This window comes from Lathyrus oleraceus, chromosome 7, assembly GCF_024323335.1.
Source record: "Lathyrus oleraceus cultivar Zhongwan6 chromosome 7, CAAS_Psat_ZW6_1.0, whole genome shotgun sequence".
NCBI lineage: Eukaryota > Viridiplantae > Streptophyta > Magnoliopsida > Fabales > Fabaceae > Lathyrus > Lathyrus oleraceus.
The window spans coordinates 344,116,565-344,129,692 of record NC_066585.1 but is presented as its reverse complement, the minus strand read 5'-3'; positions in this window follow the sequence as shown (position 1 = coordinate 344,129,692).

Here is a 13,128-nt window from a genome sequence, read left to right as displayed (position 1 = left end):
CCTTTTATCTGCCAATTGCCTCTTAAGAGGTCTTTACCTGCTTGGCACAAAATTAAACATTCACAAGCATTGCCTCTTAAGGAGGGCTTCAGACAGGTGCCTACCAATAACAGTAGGTCTTCCAAACTACATGAAGATCAAGGAGTTCAAATGAACTTAAAGCAAACTAGGTACCTGTGGAAATAGCTAAACCAATCAGTACAACTTTCAGACAAACAATCAACAGTTAATATCACACAGACAGACAAATCCAATCAGGCAACAATGGTGCAAGGCACAAGGCAAACACAAATGAATTGTCCTCAAATCCTACAAAACACACAAAGGTTAGCAAATGACAACAATTGCTCAAGCTTAAATGAAGGAGCCACTCAAATCATGGAAATGTAGACTTGAACCTGAAATTCACAATCCAAATGGTAAGTCCAAACCACTAGGTCAAAGCCTAGGGTCAAAAGAGGATCAAAAATCCAAAACAGAACCTCAAACTCAACACAAAGCATATTTAATCACTCAAGAACAAGTCCTAAAAAGGACCAAATCATAATCAATAAGCAAGTTCATTTCATGGGCAAGTGAAGTCAAAGACCAATTCAAGGCATCCAAATGATCAACATGAATGAAAATTCCCAATCAAAACAGAAATGATTCAAATAATTCTAGAAAAATTCATGAGCAGTCAAGACATCCATAGCGTCCATCACACAAAAAATCAGAAACATTGGAGATCATTTGGCATGGCAATCACATTGTACAAGTCAAACAATCAAATGTGTGACACAAATTTTTACACCATGTTAACACAAGCATAAAACAGAATTGGAGCATGGGAAAAATGTCAAACCAAAACCAAAATGTCAACCAACATGTTAAGAACCTACACACAAAATTTCAAAGCCATTGGGTTATTTTTGAGCATTTTATGATGGGAAGAACAAGGAAATATCACACATGCATATGTATTCAATCATCCTAGAACAAATTATTTTTCCAGCCAAGCACAACTTTCCAATTTATGATCATAAAAAACTAGACAGAATAAGGAGCATTTTGAAAAAAATTAGGATTAAATTGGATGATTTTTCAATTTGTTGTGATTTTATGAAGTTAATGAAAAAAATTGTGAAATCAAACATGAACAAGCATGACCAAAGGGAGGGAAAATGTGAAAATAGCAAGGCAATTTGAATATTTCGCTCGCGCCAGGATCGAACCTGGTTGATTTTCAAATATGCGCGCTCCACCAAAACGACACCGTTTTGGTCTAACCCTAAGCCTGGCAAACGATTTCCAGAATTTCGTAGCTAATCCAGAACTTCGTAGCTAATTCGCAGCAGGTCATGAAGAACTCGTAGCTAATTCTGGAAACTCATGATCTTCATCTTCTTCCTCTTGAAGATGATGAACACATTTCCAGATTTTTCAAAACCATTCCAGAAATCAAAAATAAATGCACCAATCGATTCATCATTTCATGCACATCAAATATCAACAATCATTTAAACATAATTCATCATAACAAGATCAAATCGAAGAAAAACTTTTTGGCATCTCATACTTCAATCATGCATAACTTCATGTATAATGCATCATTTTAACTGATTTTCCCACCAGAATTCTCTACAACACGAGATCTAAACAAACATACACATGGATTACAAAGTTAAGAGGATCGAAAATCAACCTCTTGAAGAGCAGATCCTTTGAATTGCGCTATCCAAGGCTTGTAATGGTCCAAAGCTCCTCTATAATGCTTGTGGAGATGACTGATGGAAAAATTGGAGCTCAAACAAGCACGAATCCAGTTGATTTTGAAATCTCCATTGAACCTTCAAGCTTCATGTATGATCAAATATGACACGAATTGCTCTAAGTCCACGTTCAATCTTGCTCAGAAACACCTCTTGATCATGATTCCAACAAGAGAAATGGCTTTTGTGTGAGAAAATTGCAAGTTCTTGATGAGAGAAAAATTTGGTTGGTTTTGAGATCTAGATCTGAAAACTGTTGTTAATGCCAAATGCAGTTGATGATTAACATTATATATGTCTTGCTAATGATACTGAAAACATGTTTAAGCCAAAACCAATTGAGATTGGCAAGTTGCAAGGTGTGTGCACAAAATTGGATTTTCACCTTATGCCCTTCATGCATGCGTGAACAGTACCAACATAAGGCCCAAAACCACTTAAAAATAACCCATGCACACTTTGGAAATGGTTCTTTAAGCAAATGATCAACCAAATTGATTTTAGAAATTTTTCTTCCAAAAACTTCATGAGTGAGCACATGATCATGCAAGTGAAATTCATGCTATGTAATGAGATGTTTGGAAAGTGCATGTCATGATGAACAAAATGCAAAAAGAACCACCCAAATTGGAGCCTTGGTTCAAAAGTTATGCCCATTTGAATTCCCAAGCACACTTTGCCATTATTGGATCATATCTCCTCAACCATACATCATAAATCCATGATCTTGGACTTTTTGGAAATGGGAGAGAAAGGTATTCAACTTTCATGTTGGAAAAAATTTCATTTGAAGCTTTCTTGAGGATGTAAAATTGAGTTGAAGTTGGTCCAAAACCTTTCCATTTTTGGAAATTTCAAATTATGGGTCACTTTCTATTTTGGGAAATTCTTGACCTGACTTCAAATCCTTCAATGTGAGTGTTTGAAATGTCAAATGAGACTTGTTTGAACATGAATGAAGTATCTCTAATCACTTCCCACCTCCAAATCCATAGTTGACTTTGCAGTTGACTTTTATGGGCCTCAGATGACTTGCACATGCACTGATGAGTTATGAGCCTTCAACACTTGGCCAAATTGCTTCAAAGTGATCCTTGGGTCATGTAAGCTCATTATAACAACCATAGGGCTTTCATCTCATGGAAAATGCTCTTGATCCCTTGCACATTTGAATCTCCTGACCAGTCTTGACTGATGAGATATAACATGAGATGCAATGACAATGCAATGTTAATGACCTAAAAAATGAAATGAATGTACAAATGGGAGGTGAAAATTTGAGGTGCTACAAACACGACCCGTGTCAGGAGAAGAGAAGCCATAGGAAAAAGCAGGGAGCTGACATGGGTGCCCGTGTCAACCACCCTGGAAGGGGGTGTGTTGGAGCAGAACCAACCAAGCCAACACGACCGATCGTGTTGCCTAACACGACCCGTGTTGGCTTGGACACCTCATTTTCTAATTTTTGCTGTATTTTGGCACGGATGATCCCACATGGTATTTTGGACATTTGCTACATCAAATATTTGATCAGGAACTATTTAGGGGATTTTGGAAAAAAAAGAACGAGACTTTTTTTCGAAGACAGATTTGGTACGATTAAGATTGAAGTGATCAAGAGCTGCGAAGAACGGAGATCCTTCAAGAGCGGATGCGATTGAAGATCAACAGGATTCCCTTATTCTTGTAATGTGTAAATTTTATATTCTGTCTTATTTGAATAATATGAGTGGCTAAACCCCCCCAATGCCAGGGGGTGTCCTTGAATTGATCATGTAATGACTCTGAATTGATAATTTCCTTAATATATGATGTTTGTTTCACAATTTCACTATGCAATGTTTGTAATGCTTTCTTTATCAGAAAAATAAGGATTCTTATATGGTTAGCAATTTGCGGGATTGAAATTGTTAAGGTTTTTGTATAATGAAACTATAGTAGATATCACTTAGGGCTTTGGATACCCTATGGTTATCGATTATATCTTGTTAATTTGTACGGTTTGGTTTCATTATAATCTCCTAAGGACTTAGAGATTAGAACAAATGATCAAAGGCTTCCCTTTAAGGTATTAGGAGGAAACAACTTTAAGATCCGGTAATTTCATATTTTGAACTATTTAAGGAGATTTACATTTAAGGTCATTACAGGAGATATTCATACACCATCCTTGGCAAATTATTATAAACTGTGAAAAAGATTTATTATGCTATCTTTTCTCATTCCCTTATACAGTGACTTTTCACAACACCCCAAATATTTGTTTTATTCAATTGAGTCACAATTTAAACTTGTATTGTTGTGCAGTCCTCGACATCGATCTTTGGGAAACATCCCTATTATTACTACATTGGAAAAATAGTACACTTGCAATTTTCCCGATCCAACATCTTCTGCAACGCCTCTCTATGTGCTTCGGAACTCATCAATAGAGACAACACCAAAATCTTTGACAGAGTTTGAAGCAGCTGCTCCACCATATTAAACTCACTCCTCTTGATTAATCTTAATACTTCATCATTATCATTAGGCTTCAGCTTGCTAGATTCACCAGACTGACATACTGGAGCACTAACTGTGTCTTCCAACTCCTCTACATCTTGGTTAGGGAGATTTAATGGCTCAGCCACAACCAAATACATAGGTCTCTCACAAGCATACAACATCTTCAGTTCCAAAGCTCTCTTCTTCACCCAAGTAGTGTAAGCTTCCAAAGCTACACAATTGTGCGGACCAAGCTCGGATCTTCCTTTCTTATTCATATTATACCAAGCATGCATCATCTTCTGCTTCAAAAGTTGGGGATCTTTACCCTCTTGGTAGAAAATACCTTCTAACTGAGTGTTATTAGGTTTGTCTCTCAAGGGGAACCAAAGTTGACGATGAGCCAAAACAGAGTTGTAGTTAATTCCTCCTTGTATACCAATGAGGGGCACATTAGAGAATTCACCACAAATATCAATAATATCCAAGCTACTCAATATAGAATCATACCAAACAATGTCATCATTAGTGAGAGACATAAGTCTCTGAGACCACCGTAGACAATGCTTGTTCTCCACAAAAGTAGGAATCTGAGGCAAATGCGAAATAAACCCCTTGTACAAAAGAAGAACACATCACACGATAGTCCCACCACCTTTAGAATTCCTCAAATGTAAAGAGAAGTACATATCTTCCAATAGAGTAGGTACGGGATTCCCAATCAAGAAGATTCTAATGGCGTTAACATCAACAATATCGTCAACGTTAGGGAACAAAGCTAAACCATAGATAAGCAACACAAAAATGGCTTCAAAAGCATCCACACTACCGACTTGAGCAAAGACAGTAGCTTTCCCTATGAGAAACTCAGAAGTCAAACCAAACATACCTCTTTTCTTCACCCAATGAGCCTTAATCTCAGACCTCTCCCGATGAAGAGCTTCAGCCATGATATGAGATTTGGGAATCTCCACTAATTCACTAAAAGAAACCTTGTCAGAAACAGGTATTCTCAAGAGATAGGCATACTCCTCTAACGTAGGCATAAGCTGATAATCAGGAAAAGTGAAGCAACGGTAGAGAGAGTCATAAAACTGAACCAACACACTCAAGAGTCCTTCAACCACATCAGTAGATAACACAGATAGAAGCTTCTCATGACGTTTCTTGAAGTCCAAGGGATCAAATACAAAGGAAGATAACTTCCTTAACTCCTTAAAATCAGGACATCTGAAAATGTACTTCTTAGTGTTCCTTCGTCCATAATCCATGGTCTGAAAACATTTGCAAATAAGACCTTAGTTCCTTAAAGTTATTTTTGTGTGATTAATGTCATGATGCGCATGAATGCAACAATCACAAATAAGGGATCACACACAAGGCAAACAAAAAAAGGTAAAGGAATGAGTCAAGTCATTGTCAAGATCAATCATCGATTTTGGTGGATTATGGTTTTTACCTTATCAACACCCAAGTTCCATTGATATTGACAAGACTTGATTGGATCAACCAAGAATCAAAGGGTTTGTTGCGAGTCACGAGTATGAAGTCAGGTTAAGAACCATCCAAAAGGAGTGTACTAAGGATAAAACCTATAGATCATGTTGTAAAAAGTTCCCAGAGTCTTAAATCCATCTATCGAGTATTATAGGTTAGGATGACTGACTCATCAACCCATAATATTCTCAAGAGAAACTCGTCTGAGTGTAGTATCGCTTAACAACTATTATCAAGTCTACACTTGAACAGCCTCCACACTACATCCTAAATAGGCTAAGTTGGGTAAAATGTTCTACGGTCCTCAGCTTCTCAGACCCCAAATCAGAGAAAGTAATTCCTAACCACAAATAACTTGTGTGACATTAGTAACTCCAGAAAGGTCTCCACTGAGTAGATGGATCTCAAGCCAACTTGTTAAGAACTACTCCACACAAATCGAACATGACTATATCATCCTCCTATCTTAATTGCACTCAAGTTTAGGTTAGAACTTATCTCACAACTCAGAGATCACCAAGCACAACAAGCAGATTATATCACACAAACAAATATACAAACATCAAATATACAATTATGTACACATAAAAAAGTAGGCCAAACCCACTGAGGACTACTCCCCAGCAGAGTCACCACTCAATTTCTGTAGCGATAAATTCATGACCATTAAGCTATGGATAAACTTAACGTCAATAAAACCAGAGTCGCCACCGCGCTTTTATTGTTTCCAAAGGAAAAGGGAAAAGTACGAACAAAACCCAAAGATAAGAAGTTTTCAAATCAAAACTAGTAAAATGCCAGAGATTACAGGTAAGAGGTTGGTTACACATAGGGAATGTGTTAGCACCCAAAGTGTCATAGGTACTCCTAGGGAGCTCTTTTTTATGTGTGTATATGTTTTTGGTATAAAAAGATGTTTGCAACAAATAGAGTGTGGGGATGAGAAACGAATTCATTAATTATATTTTTGTGTTTGACAAGACCTTCAGACTTGTGCCTACGTACCAACATAAAAATGAGGGATCAAAACCTCGTAATTTGTGGTATCAATTTCAAAATGAGTGGATTGTTTTTTATCAAAATTTAAGTTTAAAAAATAGGCACAAAGGGCCTAAGAGTTAATTGAGTGTTAGTTCTTTTTGTCTTTTGAAGTTTTAATTCAATATTGTTAAGTTCATTTGCAAGTTTGATTTAAGAAAAGAGTTTAAAAATGCAATGGCATAAGGCCAAAGTTTCTAATTTTCAATAAAGTCTAAGTTTTGAAATCACAAGCCAAGAAAGTTTTGGAAAAGAGGGGAGAGTTTTTGAAATTTAAGAAGTGGGAGATGAGGAAGAGACTAATCCTAAGCATAAAATTAAAAGTTAAGAGTTGAAAAGATCTGACCAATGGGATGCAATCTAACAGACAAGAAAGTCATATAGAAAACCCACTTTCCCTTTGGACTTTGAACCAAGCAATAACCAGGAAGCAATTAGCAATATGAAGAGCAAGGCATCAAATAAAGATGGCCATATCCAAGCAAACAACTTTATAGCTAACAGTCTTCTTTGTATTCTCATGTATCAGATAAAATACTTCTTGATTTTTGCTCAGAATAAGGTGTAGCATGAGACCAAAATAATAGTTGCATCAAGACCATGTAGTAGACGAATTCAAGTGGATTCCAATAGTTGCATCATATTGAGGCTCAAATCACAATAACTTGGTCTCAAAAATGTTGGCATTGGCCAAGTCCCTTTTGCGTATGGAATGCTGCCTAATCCTAAGTCCAAGAGTTCAGATCAAGCTCAATAGTCCACCAAACATTTTTTAGGTTTTTTGTTGTTTATTAGGTATTTTAAGGTCCTAAGACCGCAAACACAAACAAAATACACAAACAAATATATACAATCACAATATATGGCTCAAATGAGCAAAGTGAAAATGGCATAAACATAAATAAGTTAAATGCTATGTAAATGACAAATGAATGGTAAATTACTTGAATTTAAATTGCATAAAGTGAATGACTTGAAAATAAAATAAAAATATTAATACAAGTTAGTCAAATATTAGTTGATTAGATGTTAGTGATATATTGTTTTTCAATTGATTAAGTCATTCTTTGGAGAACACTCAACCATCTATTCACAAGCATGGATCCTTGAACCAAGACATCTTCCAAATGAAGGAAAAAAGGCCAAGTTTCCACATAATACCATGAAAGATGAGAGACTTCCAATCTCACTTAATAGAATGCTATGCCTTTAGGATCAAATTTAGCTCAACGTTAAGCAATCGTAATTGGACTTATGTAGAAGTCACAACTATTTGAGGTCGGGCAATACAAATTTAGGTGCTAATGCATGTTAGAGATTTGGTATAATGGACCAAACTCCTAAAACATACCACACACTAAAAGAAAAGATCAAAAGAATGAACCTATCTCATCCATACTTGTATTGGTTCATCTAACACAAGGTTATTGATGAACCAATTAGTCTTAGGATATTGAGATTTCATTGGTCAATGAAAGGAATGGGAAAGAATGGGATTGAAGATGAAGAGAGAGGCGAGACGAGAGAAACATAAATTGGTCATGGGTGGAACTTTATCAAATTTAAATCATTCATTCATATTGGGAGATGAAATATACATTTCATCAATCCCCTAAATCCAATGATTTTAACTTAACAAAAGTCAAACCAAACTTGACCAAGGCCCAAACACATAGTCAAACATCACGAGTCAATAAAAATGGCTCAACATAATTTCTATACAATTAATCAATTAAAAAAATCAAATTAAAAATACATTTAAATTAAATTTAGTTTCGTCAAAACCTAAAACCTCTTCAAAACACCAAATAAATGGCCAAGAGATTTATCCTAAGTCACACAAGGTCAAAAGGACCTTAGACAAAAAAAATCATGATTTTTGAAAAGTCAGAAGTATTTTTAAACAATTTAAAATATGCACAAAAACAATTAATTTATGAAAAATATCAAAATTAATTCAAAAAATAATTTTAATTCAGAAAATGAAATAGGAAAATATTTAAAGATTTTTGGTGAAAGTCCCATATTTTTTGGATAAAAAATGAAATTAATATGAATTAATCAAAATAAGTGGATTAAATGAAAAATCAAAAAAATCAAAAAAATCAAAAAAACAAGGGCCATCAGATCTCCCTCATTAATTGAGGTGGCAGATCTAATGGTGACACGCACACGTTCCACCATATGATTTGGTCAATGCATTGTACGCATGGTAATCACAATGAACACTTGAGATTAAAACATTCGGTGATCACCACTGGTCTGGTTCAGGCTCAACTTTATGAAAAATGAAAAGTGAATACACTAATTTGAATGAAAAGTGAACACTTGAATACACTAATTTTAGAATCAAGCAACACACAAATGCACAATTATATTATCTTCAGGAGCAAGGCATCAAATAAAGATGGTCACATCCAAGCTTATCCATTCCATGATCTTCTCCAAAATAGCTCATGTAACAGACGAATTCCACAAGTCAATGGTTCAAAATGACAGCTTCACAATGATCATGTTGCAGATGAACTTTAGAGAGGTCTTCAAAGATGTATCAGATGAATTTCAAATTGCAAGCATTTGATTTCTCAACAAGTTGGAATTGGCCAAGTCCTTTAGCATAGGAAGGTTGCCTAGATTCTAAGTCCATTTGTCCAAAATCAAGCCAGCAATCCACACAAAAGTCTTTTAGGGTTTTTTGTTGTTATTATGTACATTAATGGTCAAAGACCACACAAACAAGCAAAGTATACACAAACAAAATATATCACACAATATGGTCCAAATGAACAAAGTGAAAATTGCATTAACATAAATAATTAGAATGATATGAACAATGGCAAATGAAATAGAGTGCTAAAAGTAAATTGCATTAAAGTAAAAGCTTGAAATTAAAGGTTAGTAGTTAATTGGTTAGAAGTTAGTAGTGTTTTACTTTTTCTTTTCATTTCGAGACATTCTTGGGAGAACACTCAACCCACTTATCACAAGCATGAATCCTTGATCCATAAACATCTTCCAAAGGAAGGAAAGAAGGCTAAGTTTCCACACAATACCATGAAAAAGGGGAGACTTACAATCTCACTAACTAGAATGCTTGTGCCTTTTATGTCACAAATTTAGCGCTATGTTAAGCAATCGTAATTGGACTTATGTAGAAGTCACAACCATTTGAGGCCGGGAAATAAAATTTTGGTGTTAATGCATGTTAGAGACACGGTATAATGGACTATGCTCATGAAACATACCATACACAAAAAGAATATGCAAAAGGTGTGGCCTAATCTCATCCATACTCATGTCAATTTTTCAATCAACTAGCATTAGGACTTTGAGATGTCATAGGCCAAATGGAATGAATGAATGAAGAAAGGGAATAAGATGAAGTGGGAGGGGAATGGATCAAAACACAAATTGGTCAAAGGAGGACTTTTACCAAATTAATATCATCCATTCATTTTAGGAGATGGAATGTACATTCCATCAATCCCCTAAATCCAATGATATTAATTTGACAAAGTCAAATCAACCTTGACTAAAGCCCAACAACAAGAGTTAAACATAAACAAGTCATCACAATTGGTCAACAAATTTATTTGGCATTTTATTCAAATTAAAATACTAAAATAGTGCATTTAAATTAAATATGGTTTGTCCAATTCCTAAAATCTCATCAAAACACCAAATAAATGGCTATGAGATTTATCATAGGTCAAACAAGGTCAAAGGACCTTAGAGAAAAAATTTCATAATTTTTGAACATTTAAAAATATTTTTAAACAATTAAAAACAAATGCAAAATCAATTAATTCATGAAAAATATTAATAATGATCCAAAAAATAATTTTAATTTAGAATATGAAAGAGAAAAATATTTGAAATTTTTGGTGAAAGTCCCATATTTTTTGGATCAATATTGAATTTAATATGAATTATTGAAAATAATGCTATTAAAATGAAAATTAAAATATCAGAAAACATGTGGACCACTTGATGGCTCTCATTAATTGAGGTGGCAGATCAAGTGGCCAGGAACACGCGTTCCACCATGGACTCAAGTCAGCGCACAATGGTCATGGTATTTAAAAGAAAGGATCGTGATTAAATCAAATAAGATGGATCATATGGCTGTGAGACATGCCTGCGCATGGCCGGAACTGTAGCTCCGGTCTTCTTCTCCGGTCGATCTGACCGGACTGGTCACCCATCAACCATCACCAAAATTAAAAACAAGGACATGATGTCAAAGTAAAAATGGCACTGAGCTCGAATCTAGCTTCAATTCACTCTAACTCCAAGTATATTGAGAGATACATGGAGTTGAAATTTGAGGTACATGAACTGAGTTGCTTCGATTTGGCCTCAAAGCAACTCAAGCTTCTTGCCTACATTGGTATGACTTCAGACAACCAAAGAATCAACAAAATTGAGCAAGAATTTGAGAGAATCGAAAAGATCAAAATTTCTGGAAAATACCTTCAATGGAGGTCTGGATTCAACTGATCTTGATCTTGCTTGTGCTTGATCTCACTCCACTTGCTTGCAGAAGAAGGATTGGATGCTTACAAGGCTGTGGATTCCTGGAGATTTGAATTTCAAAATAGTGGAAATTCAACCTCAAATTCAAATGAATTTCTGAGGTTTATCCTTTGCAAAGTGAGGGTTAGAGATGGGGGATCAAAGCTGGCGTGAATGTGTCTGTTGTTGAGCATATGAGGCTTTATTTATAGCTGAAACCGTTGATATTTGCACACTTGAAATCACTTTCCAAATTTGGTCATTGATGATGCATGGGTGCATGGGGGCGCATAGGCCCATTAAATCATTTCCATAAGTCCACAAATGAATAATAGATAGTCTGAATTCAGCTTGGATTGTAAGGCAAGTATGCATTTGGATTTTAAGTTCGATCCTTGCCAAGTGATGTCACCATGTTCACGCCATGCGCAACCTATGCATTCCTTGTCCAAAATGAATGAATTTGAGCTGTTTAGAAAGGTGAGGTCAAGAGGAACAACTTTCATGTTCAACACTTTTTCATTTGGAGCTTGGAACTTGGAGAAATTTGAGGTGGAAGTTTGGAAATTTTTGACATATCAAAATTTTTCTAAGTGTCAAGCCATATGTCTTAATATTCCACCTTGCTTAACTTTTTATATGAGCTTCAAATGAGAAACGTGTCTTCATCAAAGTTGTAGCTCTCTCAATAACCTTCAAAATGGTCACCAATTTCATGTCATTTGGATTTGAAATGATAGAGTTATGCATTTTTGAAGTTTGGAAAAATCACTTGATCAATGGTATAGGTCAAAAGTGACCTATAATGTAACCTCATATCACATGCTCAAAAAAGTTGAATTAGCTCCCACTCCAAACATAAAAGTTGAAGTATACACATCTAATTTGATTTTACAACTTGGAAATCTTTCATATCATAAAAATTGAGCAAGTTATGGCCTTGGGAAGTTGACTTTCAAATTAGGGTTTAGACAAAATGACCTATAATGTTTCAACATAGAAAATGTTTTTCCAAGCAAAACTAGCTCTATGTATCAACACTAAAGTTGTTTGGAATGTCATTTATAGTAATGTTTCTCTTGGAATCATTTTAATATGGTGAAAATTATAGGAGATAGGGTATAGGGAGACCCAGTTTTGATCAGATGAATCCATCTGGCCAACCACCATCAACCAACTTGCTAACTTCCAATCCTCTTGATTTTCTTCGCTCATGGTAGATCATATATGCATAATATTATGAATTTTAAAGTGTCCCTTGTGAAATTTGATCAATTGGTGAAATAGCTTGTTGGAGAAGTTACTCAAGATACCCAATCAAACTAGGGTTTCCAAGGCAAATCACCCTCAAACTCTTGAAGAAAACTTAATCAATATAACATGTATAGAACATTGGGACTCATATATGATGTTCATGACCATTCTTGAATCAATTCTTGGTTATGCTCTTTGTTCATGAGGGTCTCATACCCTAGATGTGAACTTGATGAATCAATGGAATCATGCCCTTCCAACAAAAGAGTAAGACAAATTGTAGCGGGGTTTTCGTTACCTTTAGGTTTATTGACTAAACCAAAAGTCAACATACAATTCGAGTCGCCACCGCACTTTTATTTGTCCAAAGGAAAGGCTAAAAAGAGAACAAAAGCCAAGTAAGAAGTTTTTCAAATAAAAAACTAATAAAAATGTCAGAGATCTAGGTAAGGGGGTTGGTTATGAAATGGGAAGGTTTTACACACCCAAAACATCCTTAGTACTCTAAGGGAACCCTTTTTGCAAATATGTGTTGTAGGTTGGTATTTGTGAAAATATTTGTGCAAAAGATTGGAGGGATGATAAAAGA